Source organism: Erythrolamprus reginae, chromosome 7, assembly GCF_031021105.1.
Source record: "Erythrolamprus reginae isolate rEryReg1 chromosome 7, rEryReg1.hap1, whole genome shotgun sequence".
Lineage (NCBI taxonomy): Eukaryota > Metazoa > Chordata > Lepidosauria > Squamata > Dipsadidae > Erythrolamprus > Erythrolamprus reginae.
This window is the reverse complement of record NC_091956.1, coordinates 60,859,173-60,876,215: the sequence shown is the minus strand read 5'-3', so window position 1 is coordinate 60,876,215 and position 17,043 is coordinate 60,859,173.

Genomic DNA, 17,043 nt, shown 5'->3' with positions numbered 1-17,043 from the left:
CTCTTTTGTCATCTTCAGGCTGGTGCTTTTTCAGCTTCATGCTAGGCGCGAACAAAGCATGGTCTGAGTTGCCGTCCCTCTATAAATACTGGTGGGGAGTTGTGGAGTTCTGGCTCAGCTGTTGCAAGTGGTTTAGTTGGCTGTTTTGTTAACCAGCCCGCTTGTTTGCCCTAGCATGAAACCAAAAGCACCTGCCTGAAGATGACAAGTGGTACCTTGTTGAAATGTCACCCAGATTCTATCTATCTATCTATTTATTTATTTTATTTATTAGATTTGTATGTCGCCCCACTCCGTAGACTCGGGGTGGCTCACAACAATAACAAAAAACAATGTATCACAAATCTAATATTAAAAAGTCTCTAAAAACCCCTTATTTAAAAAAACCCCTTATTTAAAACTCCTTATTTACCTATCAATCTTACATGGGAAAAGACCTGAATATGCCAAGACCTACATACCTGTACCCATGGAAATCCACAACTATATCTATGTCTATGTCTATGTCTATGTCTATGTCTATCTCTATGTCTATCTCTATGTCTATCTCTATCTCTATCTCTATCTCTATCTCTATCTCTATCTCTATCTCTATCTATCTATCTATCTATCTATCTATCTATCTATCTATCTATATCATCTGTCTGTCTGTCTCTCTATCTCTCTATCTATCTCTCTATCTATCTATCTATCTATCTATCTATCTATCTATCTATATCTATCATCTATCTATCTATCTATATCTATCTATCTATCTATATCTATCATCTATCTATCTATCATCTGTCTATCTATCTATCTATCTATCTATCTATATCTATCATCTATCTATCTATCTATCTATCTATCTATATCTATCTATCTATCTATCTATCTATCTATCTATCTATAGATATAGATAGATAGATAAATCTATCTATCTATCTATCTATATCTACCATCTATCTATCTATCTATCTATCTATCTATCTATCTATCTATCTATCTATCTATATCTATCATCTGTCTGTCTGTCTCTCTATCTCTCTATCTATCTCTCTATCTATCTATCTATCTATCTATATCTATCTATCTATATCTATCATCTATCTATCTATCTATCTATCTATCTATATCTATCTATCTATCTATCTATCTATCTATATCTATCATCTATCTATCTATCATCTGTCTATCTATCTATCTATCTATCTATCTATCTATCTATCTATCTATATTATCATCTATCTATCTATCTATCTATCTATCTATATCTATCTATCTATCTATCTATCTATATCTACCATCTATCTATCTATCTATCTATCTATCTATCTATCATCTATCTATCTATCTATCTATCATCTATCTATCTATCTATCATCTATCTATCTATCTATCTATTTATCTATCTATCTATCTATCAATCCATCATCTATCTATCTATCTATCTATCTATCTATCTATCTATCTATATCTACCATCTATCTATCTATCTATCTATCTATCTATCTATCTATCTATCTATCTATCTATCTATCTATCTATCTATATCTATCATCTGTCTGTCTGTCTCTCTATCTCTCTATCTCTCTATCTATCTCTCTATCTATCTATCTATCTATCTATCTATCTATCTATCTATCTATATCTATCTATCTATCTATCTATATCTATCATCTATCTATCTATCTATCTATATCTATCTATCTATCTATCTATCTATATCTATCATCTATCTATCTATCATCTGTCTATCTATCTATCTATCTATCTATCTATCTATCTATCTATATCTATCATCTATCTATCTATCTATCTATATCTATCTATCTATCTATCTATCTATATCTACCATCTATCTATCTATCTATCTATCTATCTATCTATCTATCTATCTATCTATCTATCTATCTATCATCTATCTATCTATCTATCTATCTATCATCTATCTATCTATCTATCATCTATCTATCTATCTATCTATTTATCTATCTATCTATCTATCAATCCATCATCTATCTATCTATCTATCTATCTATCTATCTATCTATCTATCTATCTATCTATCTATCTATCTATCTGTCTAGAATGTCCAGATAGTAAATGGTTTATGGTTATAGAGTGATTTCAGCAGATCTGATCCAGGAGAGAATTCACCACAAGATAAGAGTTAGGCCCATACAGAATGTTGGACAGCTCCATATGAAGTGTACTACTGCAGTCCTAAAACATCTATCAATAGCACATAGTTCAGTTTAGTCTACTTGACTAGACCTTCCTCTGCCAACACAACCATAGACTCTTAACAGCATTAGGGGGGAAACTGTGTGTTTGCTGATTTCACTTTTCAGTTTGGAGTTTGGGGATTCCAAGGATGGTGAAGGATTGACTCGGAATACCGCTAATGCTTCTTTCCACCACTGTTTTCCTAAAAGTAACATTTGGATGCATATGTACCCAAGATAAATAACTGTTTATATGTCACATGATGCCTTATAACCATCTAAATTAGCATCTAGCATTGTATCATGCTATAATTAACTGTGTGGGCAGATTATGAATTAATTGTGTATACATTTTTGCTTGGTTTTCTAAACACATTTGAAGCAGCTTGATTGGATGCCCCCTGCACACAGCATTTTGAGAAAAGGAGAAAAATCTCTCTCCGATTTCTCCATACTGTATATGATTCTGTATGCTGACTCTGTGAATCGCTTAGAAAGGGCTGTAAAGCATTATGAAGTGGTATATAAGTCCAAAAGCTATTGCTATCGCTATTCTATGCATCTTGGTAATGAAATTCAATATATCCTACAGAAAAATGAATCTGCTAATGAAAATAACTACATTTGATCACATTTTAATCTATAGAAAAAAGAAAGAGAGAAGAAAGAAAGAAAGAAAGAAAGAAAGAAAGAAAGAAAGAAAGAAAGAAAGAAAGAAAGAAAGGAATGTTGGGAGGAAAGAAAGACAGAAAGAAAGAAGGAGGGGGAGGGGGAAGGAAGGAAGAAAGGAAAGAGGAATGGAAGGAGAGAGGGAGGGAGAGATGGAGGGATGAAAGAAGGGAGGGAGGGAGGGTACAGAATCTTGGAAACTTTTTAAAAATAATTCTTATTGAAGTTTTTCAAGTTAAAACAAAAAAAACAAAAATAAAAATAAATTGTAATTCCACTAATGCAGCTTACAATACCAGAATTTTCTTTCTCAATTGTACATTCTTCATAATTAACACTATTGTTTTATACTTAAACATCTTTATATACATCTTTTCATTTTATATATTATTAAGTAATAATTATTAAATACATTATTTTACAACCATTTAGATTCTAAAGTTATATTTATCACATTTTTTTTTACCATTTTAGCACTTCTTTTTATAGTAATTTACACATTAATTTGGTTTTTCTTTTGGCAAAATGAGTTAGTGTTTGATGTCTGAAAGAGTTTTGCACAGGGGTTTTTTGAAATGTTTTTTTGAATGCTGGGAATTGGCTTGGGGAACAAGAGTATGTTGAGAAAAGGTGAGAGGAAGCAGGGATGATAAATTTGACGACAGGCTGGAGAACTGGTGGAGGTATAGAGAAATGAAGAAACGGACAAGCAGAGAGGTTGAAGAATGGAGAGATTGAGAAGGAGAAATTGGAAGTCAAGATGGAGAAAGAAGAGAGAACGTGGATTATTTATGATGTATGCCCCCCACCCAGATTCCCCTCAGTCTCACCTGAATCTCAGTAAACTACCTTCTTTATCTGCTGCAATCTGCTGACACTATACTCCAATCCAAAAGTCCAAAAGTTGGCAGCTGCAGCTTTGGGAGATGGAATGGACTGCTTGATGGAGGTGGACCTGATGAAGAAGGCAGGCTCCTCAACCTTTGTCAGCAACCAAACCTGCTCACACGTGAATACTTGAGTTGTGGAGTGTGGCAGACTGCTGCCTGGATTTTCGGATGACTAATTGGCATATGGAAATTTTAACTTTTACTGGTGTTTGGAGTTCAGAAGATATTATGGGATTGCATAAAGCCCTTCATCGGACCAGAATATCTCCGGGACCGCCTTCTGCCACATGAATCCTAGCGACCGGTTAGGTCCCACAGAGTTGGCCTTCTCCTGGTCCCGTCAACTAAACAATGTCATTTGACGGGACCCAGGGGAAGAGCCTTCTCTGTGGCAGCCCTGACCCTCTGGAACCAGCTCCCCCCAGAGATTAGAACTGCCCCCACCCTCCCTGCCTTTCGTAAACTCCTTAAGACCCACCTCTGCATATTTTATAGATAAAGAAATTTAATTAACATAATTAACATAAAGAATATAGAGTTAAATTTAACAAGAATGTAATGTGCACGTGTGACATTTCTGTATTGATCTGACAATAGTTAGGTTTTTTTTTCTGTATTAGTTAAACTTCTACGACAAATGGAGCAATGGTAGCTCCTTAAATGTTTAATGTTGTCTGTCTTTGTCTGTCTTTTTTGAAAAATAATAAAAAAATATTTAAATAATCAATACATAGAATGAAGAGAAACACAAAAATATAATATAGCAAAGAGAAGCTGTGAGGCAAATGAGTATAGACTGGAACATCTAGTTCTTGTTTATTTCAGATCCCATCATGCTTTAGTAAATAGGGTCAATCAGAAAGGAAAAATGATAGATGAAATTTAGCAAACTGAAGAGACACATTGCTCAGTTGTAACAGCAAAGTACCATCTTACCCTGACAAATTATTTTAAAAGTAAAGATGACTTCTGAAGTAACATAACACACCCTCATTCCTTAAAGAATAAGATCCTATTTAAGGTTAAAATTAATCAGCAACAGTGGCAATCAAAATGTTATGAGTTATGAAAATATCAGTCTGCCCAATATCTTCAGTGCAATGGTTCTCAACCTTCCTAAAGTCACAACCCTTTAATACAGTTCCTCATGTTGTGGTGACCCTTCCTCAACCATAAAATAATAAAATTATTGGGAAATCCAGCGGTGGGTTCTAACTTACCTCGCTACTGGTTTGCTTCCTCCTGCACACATGTGCTTTACATGTGCACACATATGCAGTGCCGGTTTTTTTTATTGCAAAAAAAAGAAAACGAAATGACAGTGCATGCACAATGCCAAAAATTTAGCTTTTGTGCATGCTCAGAAGTTCCCATGATACAGATTTTATTTTTATTTTTGCAATAGTCTATTTACATGTGGGTAGGCCTGCCTGGAGACGGATAGAGGAATGGTTTCTCAGGCAGAGGAGCGGTGTCTTGGTTCCTAAGACCATCAGAAATACAGAGACAGATTTCTATAAAGCATGGGACAAATGGTACCATTGGTTAAAAGATAGAAATTACTTAAAAATTACTCATCAAGAAAAATGTCCAACTACAACAACGTGTAAAAGCAGTAAACAACGACATGAATCATAATACCAAATTGAAACGATAAAATGTAAACATCGATCGACACAAATTTTGAACTACAAGGAAACTGAATGAATAAATTTATAAATCACTGGTAAATGATGGCACTAGCAACTACGTCAAATACATATGGATAAAACTTCAGGAAAATCTATACCACCTATATGCTTAAACCACAGGCCGCAAAACATAGAAGACCAAGCTCTAACGCTGGCCCCTCACACTCTTCTTACTACTCTTTTCTTGTTCTATTTTTCTATCTCTCCTCCTCTTGTATTTCTTTCCCTTCTTTCTAAATCCCTTTCCCTTTCTTTCCCTCTCCTTCCCCAATCACGCATGCTATATAAGTAAACTATAATTGCTAGAATGTACATTATATATATTCCCTTTATTTTTCTGTACCCTGTTTTTAATGTATATAACCAATAAATAAATTATATATATATATATATATATATATATATATATATATGTATATGTATATGTATATGTATATGTATATGTATATGTATATGTATATGTATATGTATATGTATATGTATATGTATATGTATATGTATATGTATATGTATATGTGTATATGTGTATATATATATATATATATATATATATATATATATATATATATATATATATATAAAAGAAATACTGTATGTGTTTTCCGATGGTCTTAGGCAATCACTGTGAAAGGGTGATTTGACCCTCAGAGTAGTTGTGACCCACAGGTTGAGAACCACTGCTTTAGTGTCAATCATTCATTGAGTACTAGAAGGCATTAAATATATTTATTAAGAAATAAATGTAGTCCTACCAATATGTATGTTTCTGCTTAGATCATAGGGAAGGATTTTCTTTTTATAAAACCATACTATATAATTCTGCATACTTTGTGATCCATTAAAATACCCCAGTAGTTCTTTTTTCTTTTTCTATGGTTCGGTATTATAACTTATTAGTAATCAATTACTTGCATTTACTATTTACAAAGAATACAAGCTGATAAATTTAAGTATATAAATTGCTCTGTAGTCAGTTGCTTTTTTTAAAAAAATTTGGTATCACCAGATTTTTGGGTTTAATGAGAAATATCTAATACAAAGTGTTCTGTCGAGCTCTCTGGTAGAATCCTCCCAAAAATGCACAAATACAATTTCAGACACACACACGTTTGAAAATTCAAAACAATGTTCTTTATACCAAAAATGCAAATAAACAGAGCACTCTTTTTGTATAGCAAAGAGCACTTGTCCCTTATCAGTTCTGTGATACTTAGCTTGCAGCTGTGAGGCAATTCACAGTCCTTCTTCTTTCACAAGGTGAAACACACTTTGCTCTGGGTTAGTTTCAAAGCGGGGGAAAATCAGCACACAAAGATCAAAGTCAGCAAAGCAGCCATGAAACACAGCGATCAGATAATCCTCCACAATGGCCAAACCCACAGGCTGCTATTTATAGCAGCCTCACTAATTACCACAGCCCCACCCAACCACAGGTGGCTTCATTTTCTTTGATAATAATCTCTCAGTTGTTGTTGCCTATGCATCGCTCTCCGCAAGCATGGCTGTATCATTAACTCTTGTTCTGAATCCAAGGAGGAGCTAGATAATTGATCTCCTTCTGAGCTGTCCGCCCCACTCTCCTCCTCCCTGTCACTCATGTCTTCTTGGTCAGAGGAGCCTTCATCAGCAGATTCCACCTGGGGCAAAACAGGCCTGCAGCATGTGGATGTCTCCCCCACGTCTACAGTCCTTGGGGCAGAGCTAACCACAACACAAAGTAAATATAAATTATCATTTTCCAGCAGTTTTCTCATGTAAAGTTTTAATGCAGGCCAGTTATGAGGCATTAAACAACCAACAATAATTCCCAGTAACTTCCATTTGCCATGTGTCATATAAGCCAGAATGATATTTCTACATTCACTACAAATCCTTGCTTCCAGCAGTATCTTTATTCGGTTATGTGTGAATAATTCATACTGCGCGCAATGTGCAATGAACTTACTTTTGAGCAGACATCCAAGGTTTTCAGGGCAACGTGGAATCCTAGATCTTATGTTATACATCTTTGCTTTAAAATCAGTTTAGCAGCAGTATAAATTTAGTCCACAAGTCCTCTGTGTAAACACTTTGCGGCTTTATTCATCACATTCAGAAGCTAACTGGACATGCCTTAAAGAAAATACTGTGGTTGGTTAACTGCTTAATTTAATACTTTGCTTATAAAAATGCTTCTTTAACATCTTAAAACTGAAATGTATTTGCTTGGTATGTGAAAGGAAGTGTTTTGCCATTAATATTAAAAAATAGAAAAATTGTTTCATGTATAAGACTGTGTTAAGAATTCTGTTTATATCGTAATATGCATTTAATCATTTCAGTTATATAATTTTCTATTATTATTATTATTATTATTATTATTATTATTATTATTATTATGTCAATACAACACAGCAAACGAGATCACTATGCTGGATTTCGTATTTCAGCACCAGTCGGGCGCTTCCCAAGCACCTAAGACTGAGTAATGTAGCGGCGAATTATGTTTGCCGATCCCAGTAAAGTGGCCTTTTGCAATTGACAGATGGAGATTTTGTCAATTCCGATGGTTTTCAAATGTCCGCTGAGATCCTTTGGCACTGCGCCCGGTGTGCCAAGTACCACTGGGACCACTTTCACTGGTTTATGTCAGAGTCGTTGCAGCTCGATTTTTAGATCTTCGTATTTCACTAATTTCTCTAGCTTCTTCTCCTCATGTCGATGATCCATACTTTCTTTTTCTCCACGATCACAATGTCTGGTGTGTTATGCTTCAGAATTCGGTCAGTCTGAAGTCAAAAATCCCACAGTAGTTTTGCTTGCTCATTTTCGACCACTTTTTCGGGCTTATGATCCCACCAGTTCTTTGCCACTGGTAAATGGTAGTTCCAGCACAAGTTCCAGTGGATCATCTGTGCCACATCATCATGTCTATGCTTGTAGTCAGTCTGTGCGATCTTTTTGCAGCAGCTGAGTATGTGATCGATTGTTTCATCTGTTTCTTTACAGAGTCTTCACTTTGGATCGTCCGTTGATTTTTCAATTCTGGCTTTGACAGCATTTGTTCTAATGGCCCGTTCTTGTGCCGCCAGTATTAGTCCTTCTCTCTCCTTTTTGAGTGTTCCACTTGTAAGCCATGACTAGGTCTTTTCTTTATCCACTTTGCCTTCAATCTTCTCCAAGAACTGGCCATGCAATGCTTTGTTCCGCCAACTGTCCATACGACATTGAGTTACATTTTTTCTGTACTGATCCTTAGTTTGCTTCACCTTGAGAAGCTTCCTATTGTTGACCTCCATCAACGCTGACTTTTTGTTCCCCTTCACATAGTCAGCTAATGCATGCTTCTTTTCTTCTACTGTCTGCTTCACTTGCAAAAGTCCTCTGCCACCTATTTTCCTTGGTAAATACAGTCTGTCAACGTCACTGCGGGGGTGTAGTGCATGATGGATCGTCATTAATTTTCTGGTTTTCCTGTCCAGTAATAATAATAATAATAATAATAATAATAATAATAATAATAATAATAATAATAATAATAATAATTTTAATAATATTTATTATTATTAATAATAATAATAATATTTTTTATTATTATTAATAATAATATTTTTATTATTATTAATAATAATAATATTTATTATTATTATTATTATTATAAACTACAAATAACTTCACTTTTAAGGACTTTTTCAGATTGAAATTCAATTTTGTTAGAAATTCAACAAAGCATTCATAAGAAATCAGTATTCTATTTTGCCCTGGAGACATGACATCTTGAAATGCAACTATTGCATCATAGGCCATTTTTATGTGATTGAAATACTGATTGACTAACAATAAATATGTTCCTCTTAACACATATAGATACTTAACATCAACAACTCCAGCAGTTTCCCGTTCTCACCAGTAGTATCATTTTAACTATAATGCAATATGTCTATTTTAAGAATTTACTGATGTTATGATGTAAAATAAAAGCTACCTTGTTGAATGCAGCTGAATCCTTGAGAGATAATATACTGTAATTTTGTTATTCACTGGAGATAGGTAAAGAAAGTGAAGTGTTTTTGCTATATATGCACATGTAGTAGAAACAGATTTTCCTTTACAGAAATTGGGGGGGAGGGGGATTCCATCTGTTGTGGTTAGCTCTGGCCAAGGTCCATGTCGCAAGCCTGTTTTGCTCCCGATGGAATCTGCCGATGAAGCCTCCTCTGACCAAGGAAGCATGAGTGACAGGGAAGAGGGGAGTTTGGCAGACAGCCCAGGAGGAGATCAATCATCTGTATCATCCTTGGATTCTGAACAAGAATTAATGACACATCCACGCCTGCGTATAGTGATGCATAGGAAACAACAACTGAAAGATTATTACAAGAGAAAATGAGGCCACCTGTGGTTGGCTGGGGCTCCAGTAATTAGGGCTGCTGCTATAAATAGCAGCGTGTGGATTTGGCCGCTGTGAAAGAGTATCTGATCGCAGTTCTTCAGGAATCGTGTGTTGCTGTTTTCTGGACTTTGTTGATTTTTTAACACCTTTGAAACCAAAGCAGAGCAATGTGTGTGTGTGTGTGTGTGTGTGTGTGTCTCACTTCGTTGGAAGAAGAAGGAGTGTGAAGTTTCTTCACAGCTGCTAGCTAAGTACTTAATGACTGCTTAAGGGAAATTGTACAGACTACCCCGTTGTTTTGGGATGAGTGCTCTTTGCAATACAAAAAGAGTGCTTAGTTTATTTTGAATTTTGTGATAAAGAACATTTTCAAATGTGTGTGTGTCTGCAATTTGTACCCTTGAATTTTCAGGAGGCTCCTACCAGAGAGCCCGGCAGAACACCATCTTTAGCTGTTAGATAGCTGTGACAATTCTATGTTTTTAAGAAATATTATTTTGACTTCACAAGGATAAATATTCTGTTTATCGGTTAGGAGTTAAATTCATCCTTATTAGTTCTGATGAACTCATTTAGTCTTACCTTGTAACTCATCTGAAGATTTCAAAATCCCTTCTCTGAGCAGCTATGATTCATACTTGAATTTGAGCCTAGATCTAACTACAGGCCCCAAGTTCCCCAAGGAAGTCTTGCATAAGCATTGTTCTCAATTAGTAGTGCAGAGATTTGAGAGAAAGCAAGAGGTCTTTGCTTTTGTTGGCACTGGGACATTGAAAATAAGTGGCCAAGTCTCTTTCAGATGTCTGTGTGTAAATTTAAATCCCTCTTAATGGTAATGGGAGCTGCATATGTGTTCCGAGGAAAGAGTCTATATCCCTTAAGCAAGCAAAATGGGCAAAGCCAAGAAAAATCAAAGTTTGTTGCATTTAGAACTGGCTAAAGTAATAGTTTTTCAGGAATGATTTTATGGGTTAAGCAAATCTGTCCAGCTGTGATGGGATTTCACGTCCCAGTAGGATGTATGTTTTATTTACTAACTTTTATATCTTTGAGAAGGACGGGGGAAAAGAACTTTCCAAAAATACTTGAATGGAAAGGAAACAGCTGTTTGCAGAGATGAGCTATTATGGGCAATGAAAGTTCTGAGTGGGAGGGTGCACTTGGGTGGTGCTCATAAGTCTTCAGCTTGGCAGAAATCATGGGCACCCATGAATTGGGTCATTCCAGAGCTTTTTCTCTCTTGAGCAGGAAAGTTGTATAGAGCGCTGGTGAGACCACATTTGGAATAATACTGTGTCCAGTTCTGGAGATCTCACCTACAAAAAGATATGGATCAAACTGAACAGGTCCAAAGACGGGCTACAAAAATGGTGGAAGGTCTTAAGCATAAAACTTATCAGGAAAGACTTAATGAACTCAATCTGTATACAGTGTTCCCTCGATTTTTGCGGCTTCAAACTTTGCGAAACGCTATACCACGGTTTTTAAAAAAATATTAATTAAAAAATACTCCACGGTTTTTTTTCTATACCACGGTTATTTTGACCGCCCTCTTTTGCAGTATATAAAGTGCCAAGGGGCTCCAAGGAGAAGGCGTGAGCCGTCGCGACCACTCCTATCTTCGGGCAAGACGGGAGCAGCCTGGGCTCCGGGATGTCGCGAGGGCGGCGCAGTGGCCATTCGGTTTGGCGCGAGGGAGCGAATGAGAAAGGCAGGCAACAGGCTGGGCGTTAGGGTCCGGCTGGCTGGAAGGGAGCCTCCCCCTGACCCTCCTCCCCCCAAAGTTTTGCAGAGCGGCTGTTGCGCTGGCAGCATTGTGGCTGCTCCTGGGCTCGGCGGGTGAGTGGGAGCTGGACAAAGGGGAGCAGAGGCAGGTGAGGACAGCTGCCCGCTCCAGCGGAGAAGAGGCGTGAGCTTGAGGGGCGAGCCAAGGGGGAGATGCTGGGGGAAGGGAAAAGTTGTGTGTGCGCGCGCGGGGAAAAGTTGCTTAGCCACTCCAGAGCCTCCTGTTCCAGCAACTTTTCCCCACGCACACACACACACGCACACAAAGCGAGAAGGGGGCGGGAAGGAGAAGAGGCGGCGGGAGGCAGTCCCGTGTCCCACTGCCCTAAGGCTTCCCTTCCGCCAGCATCTCCCCCTTGGCTCGCCCCTCAAGCTCACGCCTCTTTTCCACTGGAGTGGGCAGCTGTCCTCGCCCGCCTCTGCTCCCCTTCGTCCAGCTCCCACTGGAAAGTTCACCAGGAGCTCCCATTTCTCCTTCAGGAGCCGCTCCGTCACGTCGCGTTCCAGGGGCGACTCGAGCGCCCAGAATGTGGCGCTGCCCAGCAACAGGTAGCTCAGGTAGAGGAGCAGGCGGGCGGGCGGTAGTGGCGAGGGCACCGGAGGCGCTGGGGGGGGGCGGGGCAGCCAAAAAGGTGTTTTTACTTCCGCGCCGCTATATCGCGGAAAATCGATTTTTGCGGGAGGTCTTAGAATGTAACCCCCGCGAAAATCGAGGGATCACTGTAGTCTGGGGGACAAAGGGGGGGACATGATTGAAACATTTAAATGTGTGAAAGGGTTAAATAGTTCAGGAGGGAAGTGTTTTTAATAGGAAAGTGAAAACAAGAACAAGGAGGCACAACCTGAGGTTAGTTAGGGGAAAGATCAGAAGCAACGTGAGAAAATATTATTTTACTGAAAGAGTAGTAGGTACTTGGAACAAACTTTCAGCAGACGTGATTGGTAAATCCACAGTCACTGAATTTAAACATGTCTGGGATAAACATATATCCATCGTAAGATAAAATACAGGAAATAGTATAAGGGTAGACTAGATAGACCAGGAGGTCTTTTTCTGCTGTCAATCTTCTATGTTTCTATGTTTCTATGTTGCTGGCAAACAATAGTTGGATATTTTTAATATCAGAACAACATATTTTAATAGTATTTGTCCATAAAGAGCAATCTGGCCATGGAATCAAAAACCATTCAGTATCTAAAACTGTGCAAGTCAAACATGCCAATGGGTGTAAATTAACCTTCAGCTGTCATCTGTGTTGGATAACATCAGGCTCAAGAATTTTAGTCTCAAGAATACTGCATTGGCCGTTGCAGAAGTACATTTAGCTAGTTCAAAACTAAGCTATTAATTTAATGTTATATAATTAGCATATACACTCAAGAAAAGATGTGAAAACAACTTGGGTGCTACCTTTCTAGCTATCAATTACCCTTACTTCTTTATTCAGATATACCCATCTCTGGTTCAAATGAGTATCCAGGTATTGTTCATTGGGTTCCTCTGTAGGAAGCAGGAGGAAAGTTGTGATCTTAGTGGCAAAATCATTGTCTATTCTCAGTTTCAGGACATACAGTAACAACGTCAACGAAGCAGTGGAAGTGATGTGCCGGTGCCTGGAGGCTGTTGGGGTCTGGATGGGTATCAACAGACTCAAGCTCAACCCGGATAAGACACAGTGGCTGTGGGTTCTGCCTCTCAAGGACAATTCCATCTGTCCGTCCATAACCCAGGGGGGAGGGAATTATTGACCCCCTCAGAGAGGGTCCACAACTTGGGCGTCCTCCTCGACCCACAGCTCACATTAGAGAAACATCTTTCAGCTGTGGTGAGGGGGGCGTTTGCCCAGGTTCGCCTGGTGCACCAATTGCGGCCCTATCTGGACCGGGACTCACTGCTCACAGTCACTCATGCCCTCATCACCTTGAGGTTCGACTACTGTAATGCTCTCTACATGGGGCTACCTTTGAAAAGTGTTCGGAAACTTCAGATCGTGCAGAATGCAGCTGCGAGAGCAATCATGGGCTTCCCAAGTCATGCCCATGTTACACCAACACTCCGCAGTCTGCATTGGTGCCGATCAATTTCCGGTCACAATTCAAAGTGTTGGTTATGACCTATAAAACCCTTCATGGCATCGGACCAGAATATCTCCGGGACTGCCTTCTGCCGCACGAATCCCAGCGACCGGTTAGGTCCCACAGAGTTGGCCTTCTCCGGGTCCCGTCGACTAAACTTTGGAGGGACCCAGGAGGGACCCAGGAGAAGAGCCTTCTCTGTGGCGGCCCCAACCCTCTGGAACCAGCTCCCCCCAGATATCAGAGTTGCCCCCACCCTCCTTGCCTTTCACAAGCTCCTTAAAACCCACCTCTGTCATCAGGCTTGGGGAATTGAAATTTTTCCCTTCCCCCTAGGCTTATAGAATTTATACATGGTATGCTTGTTTGTATGATTGGTCTCTTAAATTGGGGTTTTTTAGATTATTTTTTAATATTAGATTTGTTACATTGTCTTCTTTATTGTTGTTAGCTGCCCCAAGTCTTCGGAGAGGGGCGGCATACAAATCTAATAAATAAACAAACAAACAAACAAACAAACAAATAAATAAATAAATAAATAAATGTCTTGCAACAAACATGGAAAGAATGAAAAGAGGCTTACCATATTTTTCAGTGTATAAGGCACACTGGTGTATGAGACGCAACTAGATTTTAAAGGAGGAAAACAAGGAAAGTGTTCTGAACCAAGTGGTGTAGTATTATATTGTTTAATATGTTTGTGAGTGACATAGGGGAAGGTCTGGTAGGGAAGGTTTGCCTATTTGCCGATGACTCTAAAGTGTGCAATAGGGTTGATATTCCTGGAGGCGTCGGCAATATGGTAAATGATTTAGCTTTACTAGATAAATGGTCAAAGCAATGGAAACTGCAGTTTAATGTTTCCAAATGTAAAATAATGCACTTGGGGAAAAGGAATCCTCAATCTGACTATTGTATTGGCAGTTCTGTGTTAGCAAATACTTCAAAAGAAAAGGATTTAGGCGTAGTGATTTCTGACAGTCTCAAAATGGGTGAACAGTGCAGTCAGGCAGTAGGGAAAGCAAGTAGGATGCTTGGCTGCATAGCTAGAGGTATAACAAGCAGGAAGAGGGAGATTATGATCCCGCTATATAGAATGCTGGTGAGACCACATTTGGAATACTGTGTTCAGTTCTGGAGACCTCACCTACAAAAAGATATTGACAAAATTGAACGGGTCCAAAGACGGGCTACAAGAATGGTGGAAGGTCTTAAGTATAAAACGTATCAGGAAAGACTTAATGAACTCAATCTGTATAGTCTGGAGGACAGAAGGAAAAGGGGGGACATGATCGAAACATTTAAATATATTAAAGCAGAGGTCCCCAACCGCCGGTCCGCGGACTGGGACCGGGCCGTTGGGGCTTTTCAGCCGGTCCGCGGCGCCAGGGCCCCCTCGGCCTTTCCGCACCACCAGCGGCGCTCCCCCCGCCAGCCAGCCAAGCCCCGCGCCCGCCGGAACCAGCTCCTCGCTCTCCCCCCCGCCGCCCGCCACGTTTGCAGGAGGTGGGGAGGGTTGGGCGGCCCGCCAAGGCCAGGAAGGACGCCGCTGCCCCCCCTTCCCTCTCTCCGCCCGCCGCTGCGCCTCCTTGACGCCGAGAGGAAATGCCGGCAAAGGCTTTCCTCAGCGGAGGCCGGCGATGGTGATATTGAATGTCGGGGGAGAACGGGCGGTTGCACGCGCTCCCTATCTCCCTGCTAGCCCACTCGGAGTACAGTATTCAAAATAAGAAAAACCTTTGCCGGCGAAGGCTTTTCTTATTTTGAATATTCCGAGTGGGCTAGCAGGGGGATAGGGAGCGCGCGCAACCGCCCGTTCTCCCCCGACATTCAATATCACCTTCGCCGGCCCCGCCTCTCCTGCAAACCCCCTTGCTGAGAGCCCGGGGCGAAAGTGCTCTCGCAAAGGTGAGGCGGGCAGGGCGTGCGCGCGTCATCGCTGAGAAGAACGGAGAGAGAACGAGAGTGAGTGAGAGCAACAGGCAGCAAGATAGAGAGAAAGTGAGAAAGAGAGAGTGAGAAAGGGGGGGAGAGAAAGAGATAGCAAGAGAGAAAACAAGAGAGAGAAAGAGCGTGAGAAAGAAAACAAGAAAGAGTGAGAGAGAGAGAAAGCAAAAGAGACAGAAAGAAAACAAGAGAGAGAAAGTGAGAAGAGAGAGAAAGAGGGGGAGAGAGAGAGAAAGAGAGAGGGGGGAGAGAGAGAAAGAGAGGGAGAGGGGGGAGAGATAGCAAGAGAGGGAGAGAGGGAAAGGGGGAGAGAGGGGGGAGAGAAAGAGAGAGGGAGAGAGAGAGGAGATAAAGGAAGAGGAGAGAGAGAAAGGAAGAGAAAGAAAGAAAGAGGGATAGAAAGAGAGAGAGAGTGAGAGATGCTCAGTGAGCCTTTCTTTGAAGTTGCCTTTCTTTCTTTCTCTTTCTTGCTTTCTTTCTTGCTCTTTTTCTTTCTCTTTTACCTTCCCTTCCTCTATTTCTTCTTTTCTTTCTCCTTCCTACCTTCTTCCCTTACTCTCCCCTTTCATAAGTTTCCTTGCTTCCTTCCTCTGTTCCTGTCCCTTCCCCCTTTCTTTCTTTCTTTCTTTCTTTCCTTCCTTTCCTCCCTCCATTTCTTGCTTTCCTTTTCCTTCCTCCCTTCTTTCCTCCCTCATTCCCTTCTTTCACTCCTTCCTCTCTTACTCTCCCCTTTCACACCTTTCCTTGCTTCCTTTGCACCCTTCTTTTGTTCCTGTCCCTTCCCTCTTTCCTTCCTTCCTTCCCACCCTCCGTCCATTCATTCACCCATTCCTCTCTTGATCGCCCCTTTTACGGCGCCGCTGACAGCTAGCTCCCCCCCCCCACCGGGCCATGGAAAACTGGTCTAGCTTAAAGCCGGTCCCTGGTGCAAAAAAGGTTGGGGACCTCTGTATTAAAGGGTTAAATAAGGTCCAGGAGGGAAGTGTTTTTAATAGGAAAGTGAACACAAGAACAAGGGGACACAATCTGAGGTTAGTTGGGGGAAAGATCAAAAGCAACATGAGAAAATATTATTTTACTGAAAGAGTAGTAGATCCTTGGAACAAACTTCCAGCAGACGTGGTAGATAAATCCACAGTAACTGAATTTAAACATGCATGGGATAAACATATATCCATCCTAAGATAAAATACAGAAAATAGTATAAGGGCAGACTAGATGGACCATGGGGTCTTTTTCTGCCGTCAGACTTCTATGTTTCTAATAAAATACCAGTGTAGCAGAATACTTGTTACAACCATGTATACTTTTAAAAACCATGTACACTTTTTACAAACTTCAAGCAGGGGCTGCCGTAAGCCTCTGCACACACACTTTCCTTCGTTGCCATCCCCACCCGGAACTGA